Source organism: Cupressus sempervirens, chromosome 11, assembly GCF_028749045.1.
Source record: "Cupressus sempervirens isolate cs-2001-9-10 chromosome 11, ASM2874904v1, whole genome shotgun sequence".
NCBI classification, from domain to species: domain Eukaryota; kingdom Viridiplantae; phylum Streptophyta; class Pinopsida; order Cupressales; family Cupressaceae; genus Cupressus; species Cupressus sempervirens.
Genome location: NC_143128.1, coordinates 49,671,279 through 49,683,599, shown reverse-complemented (window position 1 = coordinate 49,683,599; position 12,321 = coordinate 49,671,279).

Genomic DNA, 12,321 nt, shown 5'->3' with positions numbered 1-12,321 from the left:
TCTAAGTCAAATAAATGTGTATTTTTTGGATATGACATTAATGAATTTGGTTATAGGCTTTGGGATTTTGAAAATCATAAAACTGTAAGAAGCAAGGATGTCATACTCAATAAGAAAGTGTTGTACAAAGATCTATTGCAGAAACATAATAAGAAAGAAGATGATTATGTATTGCTGGATGATACTCGAAAAGATGATGTTCTGGCTATTCCTCATGATGTACAACAACCACAAAAATAAATACCACACAGAACAGTGAATGTTAGATGGTCAACAAGGCAAATTAGACCTCTAGAAAGATTTTATCTATCTTTGTATTCAATTTTACTTACTGATGCTAGTGAACCTGAATGTTATGATGAAGTTGTGCACATGGATACTAAGATTCAGTGGGAGTCTGCAATGAAAGATGAAATAGACACTTTTTCAAAGAATAAGACATGGGATTTATGCAAGTTGCCTACGAGTAAAAGTGCTTTACAAAATAGTTGTGTTTATAGGTTGAAAGAAGAGATTTAAAGCTAGGTTAGTTGTAAAAGTATTTGCACAGAAAAAAGAAATTGATTTTGATGAGATATTTTCTCCTATTGTTAAGATGACTTCTATTTGTACTATTTTAAGTCTTGTGGCTAATAAATATTTGTACTTAGAGAAACTTTATGTTAAAAAAACCTTTCTTTATGGTTATTTGGATGAAGAGATATATATGGCTCAACCATAGATTTTTGAGGTCAAAGGTAAGGAGAACTTAATGTGAAAATTAAAGAAAAGTTTATATGGCATGATGCAAGAACCTCACCAATGGTATCTAAAATTTGATAGTTTTATGCATGAGAATTGATATAATAGGTGTCATTCAAATCATTGTGCTTATTTTAAGAGGTTGGATGATGACAGCTACATTATTTTATGTTTATATGTTGATGATATGTGTGTAGCTAGGTCTAACATGGATCATATTACGAGGTTGAAATGCTAGTTAACACATGCATTTTCTATGAAGGATTTGGGGTTAGAAAAAAAATCCCTTGGTATGAAGATTTATAGAGATAGGGAGAAAAAAAAATTGATGCTATCTCAAGCTAATTATGTTGAGAAGGTGTTGCAATGTTTATCTATGGAGAATGCTAAAGCTATCAACACACCTTTACCTAGACATTTAAAGTTGACTAAGAAGATGTGTCCCAAGACACAAGAAGAGGAGGATAGGATGTCCAACGCACCCTATGCTTCAACTATAGAAAGCTTGATGTATGCTATGGTATGTACTAGGCCATATATTGCACATGTAGTGGGAGTCATTAGTAGGTATATGAGTCATCCAAGAATTGAGCATTTGAATGCAGTCAAATGGATTCTCATATATCTAAGAGGAACATCCAATAAGTGTTTACAATTTGGGGGCTCTAGTAGTGATTTATAAGGCTATTTTGAGTTAGATTTGGGAAGGCATATTGATACCAAGTGCAGTACTATAGGTTATATCTTTACTGTTGGTGGGGTAGCCTTGTGCTAGGTTTCTAGGTTATATAAAGTTAATGCTTTATCCATTATAGAGGAAGAGTATGTAGCTACTACAGAAGTTTCCAAAGAGATGATATGTCTTTATTTCTTCGTGGAAGAATTGGGAGACCCTTAGAAGGACAATTATTTGTTTACAGATAGTTAGAGTGCCATTCATGTTGTGAAGAATTCAGCTCTACATTCCAAGACCAAACACATACAATTGTTGTACCATTTCATTCGGTTAGTTTTTGAGGATGGACAAATAAAGTTGGACAAGCTACATATAAACAAAAATCTAATAGATATGTTTACAAAGGTAGTAACAAGGGGAAAGCTAAACTCCTCTTCAGCTTTGGTTGGTCTTCTAAACTGGACATGAATAAAAGAACAATAGAGTTTAGGGTGTTTTGATCTAGTATGAGCCTCATGGAGTAGAAACACAACTACAAGATCAATCTCCAAGTGGGAGATTGTTAGTTTATGGTGATTGATCAAGAAAGTACTGTACATACTTCATAAATTTTTTTGGCCTATTTTATCAAGATTTTGGGCTAACATGTAATTATTAATTATAACCCTAAAGTAGTTCAATACTTGTATAAAAAGGGCTTAGGGTTAGGAACTATTTAATAAGGTGATGCAAAATTGGTTCTTGTGGTGGTATTAAGCTATAAAGGATTATAGATTGCAATTAGGTTAACATCACTAGATCATAATAATATCAGACTTGCTGTTTGGTGGATGTAGCCCATGGATTTGGTGAATCACATTAAATCTTGATATCTTGCATTCTTTTCTATGTGATCTATTATTTTCTAATATTTTTTATATTTGCATGTAATTGTTATTTCCATCCATAGCTCAATCCTAACACATTAGACTATTGATAATTTCTCCCTTTTTCCTTCTCGAGGCCAATCTATGGAAAAAAATTGTGTTTTTTTCTCCCTCTAACCATTGAAACCAAGATATTTTTTTCTAGAACACTTACTCCGTATTCAAGAGGGTTTTGCCTTCATCTCTACACTTCCTCTCCTCCTACCACTGCTCAATCTATGTGTTTCTTTGAATAAGTTGCATTTGGAGAGATTCCTTCTTTTTTTTGAATAGCCTTCTTTTCCTTGGAAATAATCCCAAACAAGGATTTTCTCCAAGTTCCCACCTCCTTTCTAACTCTATCCATTTTCTTAGTAATTCAAAACATGAATGTGCCTTCCACCAGTTCCTTCCACCATTGTGCAATATAGTCTCTAAAATCAACATGCAAGTACCACATAATCTAATACCTAAATGACCTTCATCTAGTTACCTTTTGAGACCAGAAGAGAAGCAACATTGAACGATCTGAGATGGTCCTTGGATACACCTTAAGGCAGGTTTAGAGAATGTGCCATCTAGAGGAGATAAGAGCCTTGTCATGTCTAACTTGAATCAAGTTTTTCCCTAGTCTTTTATTAGAAAAAGTAAAATAATAACCATGGAGATCAATATCAATCAGATTATTTAATTCAAGAAATACTCCATGTCCTGCATGCTCTCCAAAAAATCCTCCAAACCCCATAATTTCTCTAAAGGGTAAAACAAGGTGTCAAAATATCCCATACACCAAATTTTCCCCTATCTCATGGAATCAACCACAGTGCTAGCCTGATTCCAAAAAATAAGCCTACCATTACGAGTGTTGGGGGCATATAAATTAAGAGTAGTCTAGCTACAAGATTGGGTACTGTCATAAATATCCATACCCATAGCCCTGTTAGGATTCCATGTCATAGAAATGCCACCAGAAGCTCCATTGGCATCGCTAGAGGTATATTTAGCACATGGTCACATATAATTAACCACTCTTGCTAAAAATTGCATAGTCATTTTCACTTCCTGCAAAAGAATCATATCAATGTTAGGTTCAATGATCTTCTATTTGATTTCATACTACTTCTTAGGACTATTCAACCCTCTTAAATTCTAGGATATGATATTCATCTTTTATGGTTTTGAGTTTCCTTTAGGGTTTTTTCTTTCCCATATACCATGTCCTTTATTGCTTCCTTTTGATAGATGTTCCTAGTTGGAGGTCTCCCTACCCTTATAGTTGAACCATCATCTGCCCTATTCTGCACCCTAATATTTATCTTCAAAACCTTTCATTTGACATCATTACTTGGGAACTCAAGGTTTGGGCCCTCAGAAGTAAGGGAAAAGAATTCCATTATACCTAGCATAGAAACCACAAGGGTTTCATTAGCAGGTGGAGAGCCAATCCCCAAGTCATGGGGTGGAGTGCATTAGCTCCCAACCCCCATAGGAGGCATTTCATTTTCTAACAAAACCTCTCCCAAATCCTACATCTCTAGGTTTTGTATGTCCAAAATCTCCCCTTCTTCATGAGAAACAACATTCCTCTCTTCATATTGAACAACAACTAAGTCATTCATTGAGGTTCTTAGTTTCTGACTCATGCAAAGGGTTGCATTTAGCCAAGGCTTCCCCACACCAATTTTGATGGTTTCCTAGGTTTTTGGGGCAATAGCCCTTTTCATAGATTTTGAGCTTTCAAGCACCTCTACACCTAAGGATGAGACCTTGTTCTTGAGTTTCTCACTCATTGGGCATTCCACAAAGAGATGTCCAAAGTTGTCATATTTATGGTAGAAAGAGCAAAATTCACATGCACCAATAGCTGAAATCATGTTCCCCATTTAGACATTAGGTCAACTATGGTTGGTAGGGGTTTTTTCATTCTCACATTCACACAAATCCTAGTGAAACCTAGTTTGATCTTTAAGATAGTCATTGGGACTAATTTTATGAACTTCCCAAAGGAGGTGCCAATCCATCTAAAGATACACTCATCCTAGAATTCCAAGGGAAACCCAAGTAAGAGGATCTAGACAAAAGTGGATCTATAAAGATCACTCTCTAGGTGAAAACCTAGTTTCCATTTTGCCAACATCAAGTGATGTTTGCCAAAGTTCCAAGACCTAGCCATGAAACTGAATAAGAAGAGGGCCCTAGTAATCACATAGATGGAAATAGAGCTCTTAAGTTTCCACTTTTTCAAGCTCCATTTTCTAACCATATCTACCATAGGTCAGAAAGAGATAAACTTTTCTACCCTATAGAAATTGACTCCACCATAGAATCAAGAAGGGAGATTAGGGGTCCTGTGGGACCTGAAGAAAACATGGGTTTAGCCCCAGAATCAATAGGAGTATTAGATCCAACAACAACCCCCAAAATTTTTTACATTGGGGCCAATATTATCATGGGAGCACCCAAGAGTTTGGGGCACAAAAAAGCACATTCACTAGGACCATCAGAAGAGAAGTGTCCTCCTAAAGGAGGATGTGGCCATTCTGGGATTTCATAATCAACTCAAAATCTAGGCAAATGGGGGTTGGTTCCAATGGAAGGGAAGAGGTGAAGGGGGGAACCATCCCTCCAAAGATTGAGAGGTCATGGAGGCAGGAAGGAGTTTAAGGTAGAAAAAAATGTAGGGCGATGAAGTTGTAGAGTTGATTAAATTTTTTGGTCAGAGTTGAGCTTATCAGTTTTGGGTTGTTCTAAATTTTATTTAAAAATTATTTTAAAAGCATATGAACTACACAAAAATTTGTTTGTACATTTTTGGGGTCTCACTTGCGAGACTAAAGAGCCTCTTGACTAATTGTCTAAAATAAATTAGATTATCAAGGTTGACTATCTCTATGTAAAAACAAATTACTATAATTTATGTTTTTAGATTTGTTTGAATTAAATCAAAAATATATAAAAGGAAAATAAAATTTACAACTATAGTTGTATGCATTTGATTGATATTATTGTTAATTACATATAAGATTCTAAGTATACATAGTTAATCTTGGTTTTATACTATTTTATTGATAATATCATTTTATTCAATAAATTTGTTTCTAATGAGATTAACCAATAAAAAAATTAGTTATTCATAATTTGTTTTAATAATCAAGTTGTTAAAAATATTTCTCATTGAAGATATGATTGATATTTCATTTTATGCTATAAGAATTATAGTAAACAAAAAAAATAAAATACAAATATTATATCTAATCATTTTCTTGTTACAAAATAGTGAAATCTAGTTAAAAATATTGAAACATAGTTTATACAAATACAACAAGTAGGTGCAAAAAAGAGTCAATAAAACATAGAAAGAAACACACACATCTTTTAGATCAAAGACACGAGACAATTTCAAAAAAAATACCACAAAGATCTATCTATATAGTCCATGAAAATGTAAAAGCTTTTGAAATTAAAAGTAGTTGAAAATAGGGGCTAACCCATGAAACAAAATGTTGCATAATAACTACAAGTCTAATAAAACACACTAACCTATTACCTTTTGCTCACCCGCCAAAGGTTTAAATTTTAAATGCTCAGCTCGTCTAACGGCTAGCCACGGAAATATTATTTTTTATGCCAAGATCGGACCTTATGATGTATTTCGCAGCCCGCAGGATCTTCTCCGTCAGATTTCAGCAAGATCGACGATCGATGCGATCTTGTCATTAGAGATGCATGAGAGTTAGCATCAGTGACATCGCACCCAATTGACACATGTTTGGTGGGTCTGGCAAGTGAGCTACAACGGAGGGTGGGTCAGGAAAGTTTTCTAGCACTGCAGGCGCTTTGTCGCTATCGCACGCCGGTCTGAAAATCTCCATGGCGACATAGTGCCCGGCGGAGATGCTCACATCGGCGGGCGACACGTTTCCACGGACCAAAAATTTCAAAACACGGCAAGGCGCCATGGTGCCAACGAAAAACCAATGCTTTTTTTGATGGCGACATAGCGCCCAATCAGAAAATCCACCGTGGCGAGGAAGGGTCAGGAAAATGGGTCCCGTCGGTACTCTGCAACGTAATTTTCCAGCCTGGCATCAAGATGGTGAATTAGATGTAGCCACGTATTCATCAGTGGGGTCAAGGCGATACAGACCCTCCGAGTTTATTTTCTGTTTGGGCGCTATGTCACCAAGTCAGAGTTCAATCAGCATCACTAGTACATGGAAGGGTAGGATCTCCACCATCAGATCGATCCAGATTAGCGGATGGTGCCATCTCGCTATGGCAGAGATGCACGGGTTTTAACATGGTGACATAGCGACCATCCGCCACATGTTGGCAGGAATCAGGTCTTACCCATCAGCGTCAGGAGAATGAATCAAATGCCGACACGCATTTAGTAGGCCCAGTAGTTTCGAGAGGAATGGCGAGTCTTCACGATTGTCGGATCCGTAGGGATCTACGACTGGCGCTATCTCGCCATCGAGAACTGCTCGAGAGTTAACGTTGGTGACATAGCGCCCAGACGCCACGTGTCTTGATGGAACTAGGTTTCATGCAGCCAGCACGGTAAGGATTAAGTGATCGTCGGACCAATAGGGAAGTGCCACATATGCCGTGGGCCTAGTGACTTACAAGGGAAGGGAGTTGCGAAACTCCATGATCGTTGGATCGAGGCCGATCGATGGTAGGTGCCATCGCGCTATGGCGGAGATGTACGAAGGTTATGTTGGCGACATAGCGCCCGACCGAGAAGTGTGCCGGCAAGCAAGTTTACGACGGGCTAGTTTTGTGGTGGGAAGAGGTCAGGCAGCCGAAAAGTTTAGAAATGTTCGTGGGGTGCCATGGTGCTATCGAAAAACTCACGAGTTTTTCGTTGGTGACATAGCGCCCAAACAGAAAATAAACCATGACGGACTCTCAAGCCTGATGGGACTGGAGGACGGGACAGGTGGGATGAGCTATCTAACGTCATTGCCTCGTGATTGGTCAGGGTGGTACCTCATCTACCATGGTGGCATTTTAGAATACGCCATGTTTGCATCAAAGGGTGAGATGGCAGTTGGGCGCTATCTCGCTATGGGAAGGTTGCCTCGATTTTTCCATAGTGACATAGCACCTTAGTACCATGTGTTAGGTCAGTGGGGCCAAGTGTTAGGGAATTCACTAGAATGGTGCTACGTCAGGCCAATGAAGGACTGCCACATATGCCAGATCAGAACATAGACATGAGGTGGCATTAGATATTCAACACAACCAGCACGTTGCAAGGGCGAGTTCTACACCATCAGATCTGCGAAGATCAGCGGCGAATGCTATCTCGCCATGGAGAAACTGCGCAAATTTTTTGATAGCAAGTTAGCGCGCATGTGCCGCGTGTCCTCCTGGGCTTGGATTTGGATGCATAGTTAACATCACAGTTATGATTGACAGTTAAGTTGCCAAGTCAATGATACAGTCTGGTTGGGGCATCGCAGTCACAATTTGGTACCACCACGGATAGAGATAACTGTTGGGCGCTATGTAACTATTAGGAACTTCAGGGCATGGCACCCATAGCGACATAGCTCCTAGTTAAACATAAAGGTGTGGTCAGCGCATGAAGAGGACTGCCAGGGTGGCAAAGGGGAGGAAAGTGATTGCCCCACGTGGCCCAGTCAGCATGTGGACCTGGTTGACCTTTTTTGACCTTGTTGTTTCGTGAACCAAAAAGGATAGAAATCATTTATTTATTTTTGCCATGGATCTAATTTCATAATCAATTGCCACCAACTCAGAGTGAATATCAGGTGCAGAGGGACACTCCATCTATCCAGTCGATCCATCTACCATGTTAGGGAATGTTGTTGCGCCGTTTCTATCTTCTCCAGGCTCTTTCTCAGAAAGATATGAGATTTCTTGGTATGCAAGCCAGGATTCAATCAGATCTTCGATTGGATTCTCAAGATGGGAAGTTAATGCTAGTAGGTAAGAAGTGAGTGTGACACAGAAATCTTTAATTATGCCTGATTTATAAAGACAATTTGGTGACTTGTTCTTAGGGTCGCCTCTTCCTAATTTTCTCTGCTACTGCTTGCAGACTTGCAGTGTAGAATCCCTATGTCTCTGGGCTACATAGCATCCTGTGTCATTTTCTTCAGTGGTCAATGTGTATGTGCTTCATTTTGCCTCTCATTGATGCATTATTGAGATTAGTGGTCCACATACTGTATCTACCTTTGGCCTATTGGATAATATACAAGTGAAATCTTCTTTTCCTGGTGTCATTCAGTTGGTTTTCTAATCCGTATGTGATTATTGATCGATATAAGTCTGGACGTATATGAATTTTGTATGTTACCCTAGTTCTGTAGTGCATATATGGGCAGGAATGAGTTTGAACACTTTGTTTTGGTGCATCACCACCTTTGATTAGACTAGGTAGATTTGCTTTAACGCTCTCTTTCTCCCTTTCCCTTCTGAGAATAGATAGGTGCACCCTGACAGTAAGAGGAAGTTGGCCTTCTCTGGAGACTCAACCTTGTAATTCAAGTCCCACAGCTTGGAGGTTGTTTCCATGTTTCACTAGGTTGTCCTCGTGCATAAGCCTTGGACAGGGGTGCAAACCTAAGTGACAACAGTTTTTGGCATGCCCGGTGGGACTCATATCAGAAGATTTCAAGTCTACTGGTATCAAGAAGAAAGAATTCTAGAGATAAATGCTGAAGAAGTAGTGCTGGCTTCAGTCTTTGAGCCTTTAAGAGGCTGGTTCTTCAAGTACTTGGTGACTCCGAACATCAAAAAGTTTGGTTCCAGACCAAGTTTCAGTAATTCATGCCCAGGACAGAAACAAGGGCGTCTTCTAGAGGTAAATTTCAATATCAAGAGCTTTCTATTTCAAATCCTAGGAGAAGAAGGACTAGAACTTCATTATCACCAGTTAGGGGTAGAATAATAGTTGATATACCTGTAAGATCTGTCTCTACTCCCCCTACTGTTCGAACTCAGCCTAGATTGCCATCAACACTCATCAATAGAACACTTGTTTATATGGCATAGCCAAGAGTTCATCCTTTTGCCACCTTTGATGGTGGAAGTCCTCTGTTGTTAGCCCAAAGACATGATATACCAGTAGCTGCACTAAAAAGCATACCTTATTTTACTGGTGAAACTTCTATTTCCCCCCTAGAGCATATCCAAGAGGTAGCGAATGTCTGCAATATTCATGGTATTACAGAAGATGATGTTGCCGTCAGACTTCTAGCCTCATCTTTAAAAGGAAAAGAATTACAGTGGTATAGAGGCTTAGCTCATGGTTCCATAACTGATTGGGACAGACTAGGAGCAGGATTATGCAAACATTTTGAGGATAAGAGTGACCATTTGTCACTACTAGAGTAGCTGACTACAATAAAAAGAGCCCCCCATGAATGTATGACTGATTTTAATTACAAATTCCAAAAGACATGGGATAGAATACCTACTATAGTGAAACCTACCCCTGGTAATGCCTTCTTGCATTACCTTAGAGCTTTCAACAGTGACATTGCCACCACAATCCAAACTATGGGAGGATATACATTACCAAATGCTTATGAGACAGCTATAAAAGTTGAGAATATCCTAATACAAGGTGGAAAGTTGGCTCCAAGGCCTCCTATGCCTTTCTTTCCTGATGTTCCCAACCACCAACCAGAAATAGCCCCTCTTCCTACAATTTCTACGTCACAAGCCCTTACTCCAGTTCCTCAGGCTTCCACATCCTCAAACGGAATAGATGAACTCAAGGAAATGCTCCAAGGTCTAGTGCTGAACACAGATAAAAGAGAGAAGACCCTGGATTAAAAATTACAAGAGCAGGGGAGGGAGTTGAAGGACCAAGGGAAGAGATTAGAGGATAGTTTTTCTCTAATACAAAAGATGAGTAACAAGGTGGTGGTCTTAGAAAGGCAGCAATCCCAAAGTGGCAAGCCTCCCCAATTGCAATATCAGGCTACAAGTGGTGGTAGGCCTCCTAATCAGTGGAATAGCTCTTTTGATCAGAATAGGCAGAATAGTCATGCTTCTGCTTCAAGCTCAAATCAGAACAGAGCTATAGTCCCTCAAAATAACTTGGCCCAAGACCAAGATTTTTGTCCTTCATGTAACTATTCTTATACCTACTGCCTATGTCAGAAAGCAGAATCTTATTTGGCCCTAACTGTCCAGGAGTCCATAGTAAAGCAATCACACAAGGAAGATCATCCCAAGGAGGCCTCATATGTTCAGAGGCAGGGTGATTGCTCTTTTATGAATCACCAGATGGAGGAGCATTGTAATGTAAACCAGGATTCCATTGCTCATAACACAAGAAGCAAGAAGAGAGCTATGGAACATGCTGCTCCTCCTTCTCCTAAGCAGGCCTCAACTTCAAGCGTTATACCTAACACACAAACAAAAAATGAGCAAACAAACACTTCACAACAGCAAAGGCAAGGTCCAAGAGAGGAGAATGCAAGTGATCCCTATGTTGCTCCATCTCAACCTCTCATGAGTGCATCTCCCAAAGTTTCTACCAAAATTCCTAATGCACCATTGAGTGTGGTAGAGCAAATGAAGAAGAGCAATGTAAACATTTCTATGTGGGATGTTGTTGCTACCATACCAATGCAGAGGAAGATGCTGCAGCGAGAATTAGAAAGGATTGAACCCAAGGATCAGTCATCTACCATGGAGAGTGCCACTAGTTTAGTACAACCAGCAGGAGATGTGGAGACAAATAAAAAGGTTAGACCTCCTTCATTTTATGTTTCTCTAATTATAGGGGGCAAATTAGTCCATAATTGCATGATAGATTCAGGGGCTAGTAGCTCAATAATGCCTAGGTGTGTTGCTGATGCTTTAGGGATGAAATATGAGCCCATTGTTAGGGATATGTTACAACTAGATGGGAGTACTGTCAAAACCGTAGACATCCTTAGAAGTGTGGAAATGGCCCTACATGCATGCCCTGGTTGTACTTTGATTCAAGACATATCTGTTGCTGAGGTTAAGCCCTATTTTGCCATCTGTATTTCAAGAGACTTCACTGCTCAAATTGGTGGATTCATATCTGCTGATTGGTCTTATATGTCATTCAAGACCAGATATGGGGCCAATGCTTCAATAAGAGCAGAACCTCAAGCCCTTCATCACACTGAACCCTACACTCCCAACTTCATCAATATGAATTTCCCTATCCTAGAGATGGACAAAAATAACATAGTAAATGAGCCTGTCACTTCCATAGCAGAGATTCCTAATATCTTCTTAGATGAGTGGGCAAATACATGTCAGTTTGAGCCTATGCCAGAAACTCTTGAGACAGGCCTTAGTACATATTGCATAATAGAGAAAGAGGTTCAAGTTCCTGACCTTGTTAGGACTAATGATGACATAAATGGAGTATGGAGTATGTACTTTGATGGCTCAAGGAATAGAAATGGATCAGGGGTTGGTGTTATGTTGATCTCTCCTGCACAAATAAGATACTACTTCTCTTTTAGGTTCCAATTTAGTTGTACCAATAATGTGGCCGAGTATGAATCCTTGATCCAAGGTCTCCTACTTTCCCAAAAGAGGGGAATTCAAGCCTTGAAAGTATATGGGGATAGTGAGTTGGAAGTGAACCAAGTGAGAAATCAGAATATCACCAAAAATGGCCTGCTCAAGTCTTATAAACACAGAGTCTGGGATTTGCTTGAGGGTTTCCAAGCATTTAATATCCAAAGCATTCCTTGGAAAGAAAATAAATATGCTGATAGACTTGTAGCAGTGGGTGCATCTTATGATGTGCCAAGGAATCTTGAGGAAGAAAAGAAACAACAAATAAGGGTGATGGTAAGGCCTACTATTCTTGATAATAATACTCATTGGCAAGTGTTTGAGTCTGATGAGTGAATTGTGAGCTTCTTGCAGAATGAAGCAGAATTTTCAGAGAGAAATCAGTCAAGACTACAACATCAATATGGTGTTCAGATCATTCATCTTAGTTCCAACAAGCTGCCC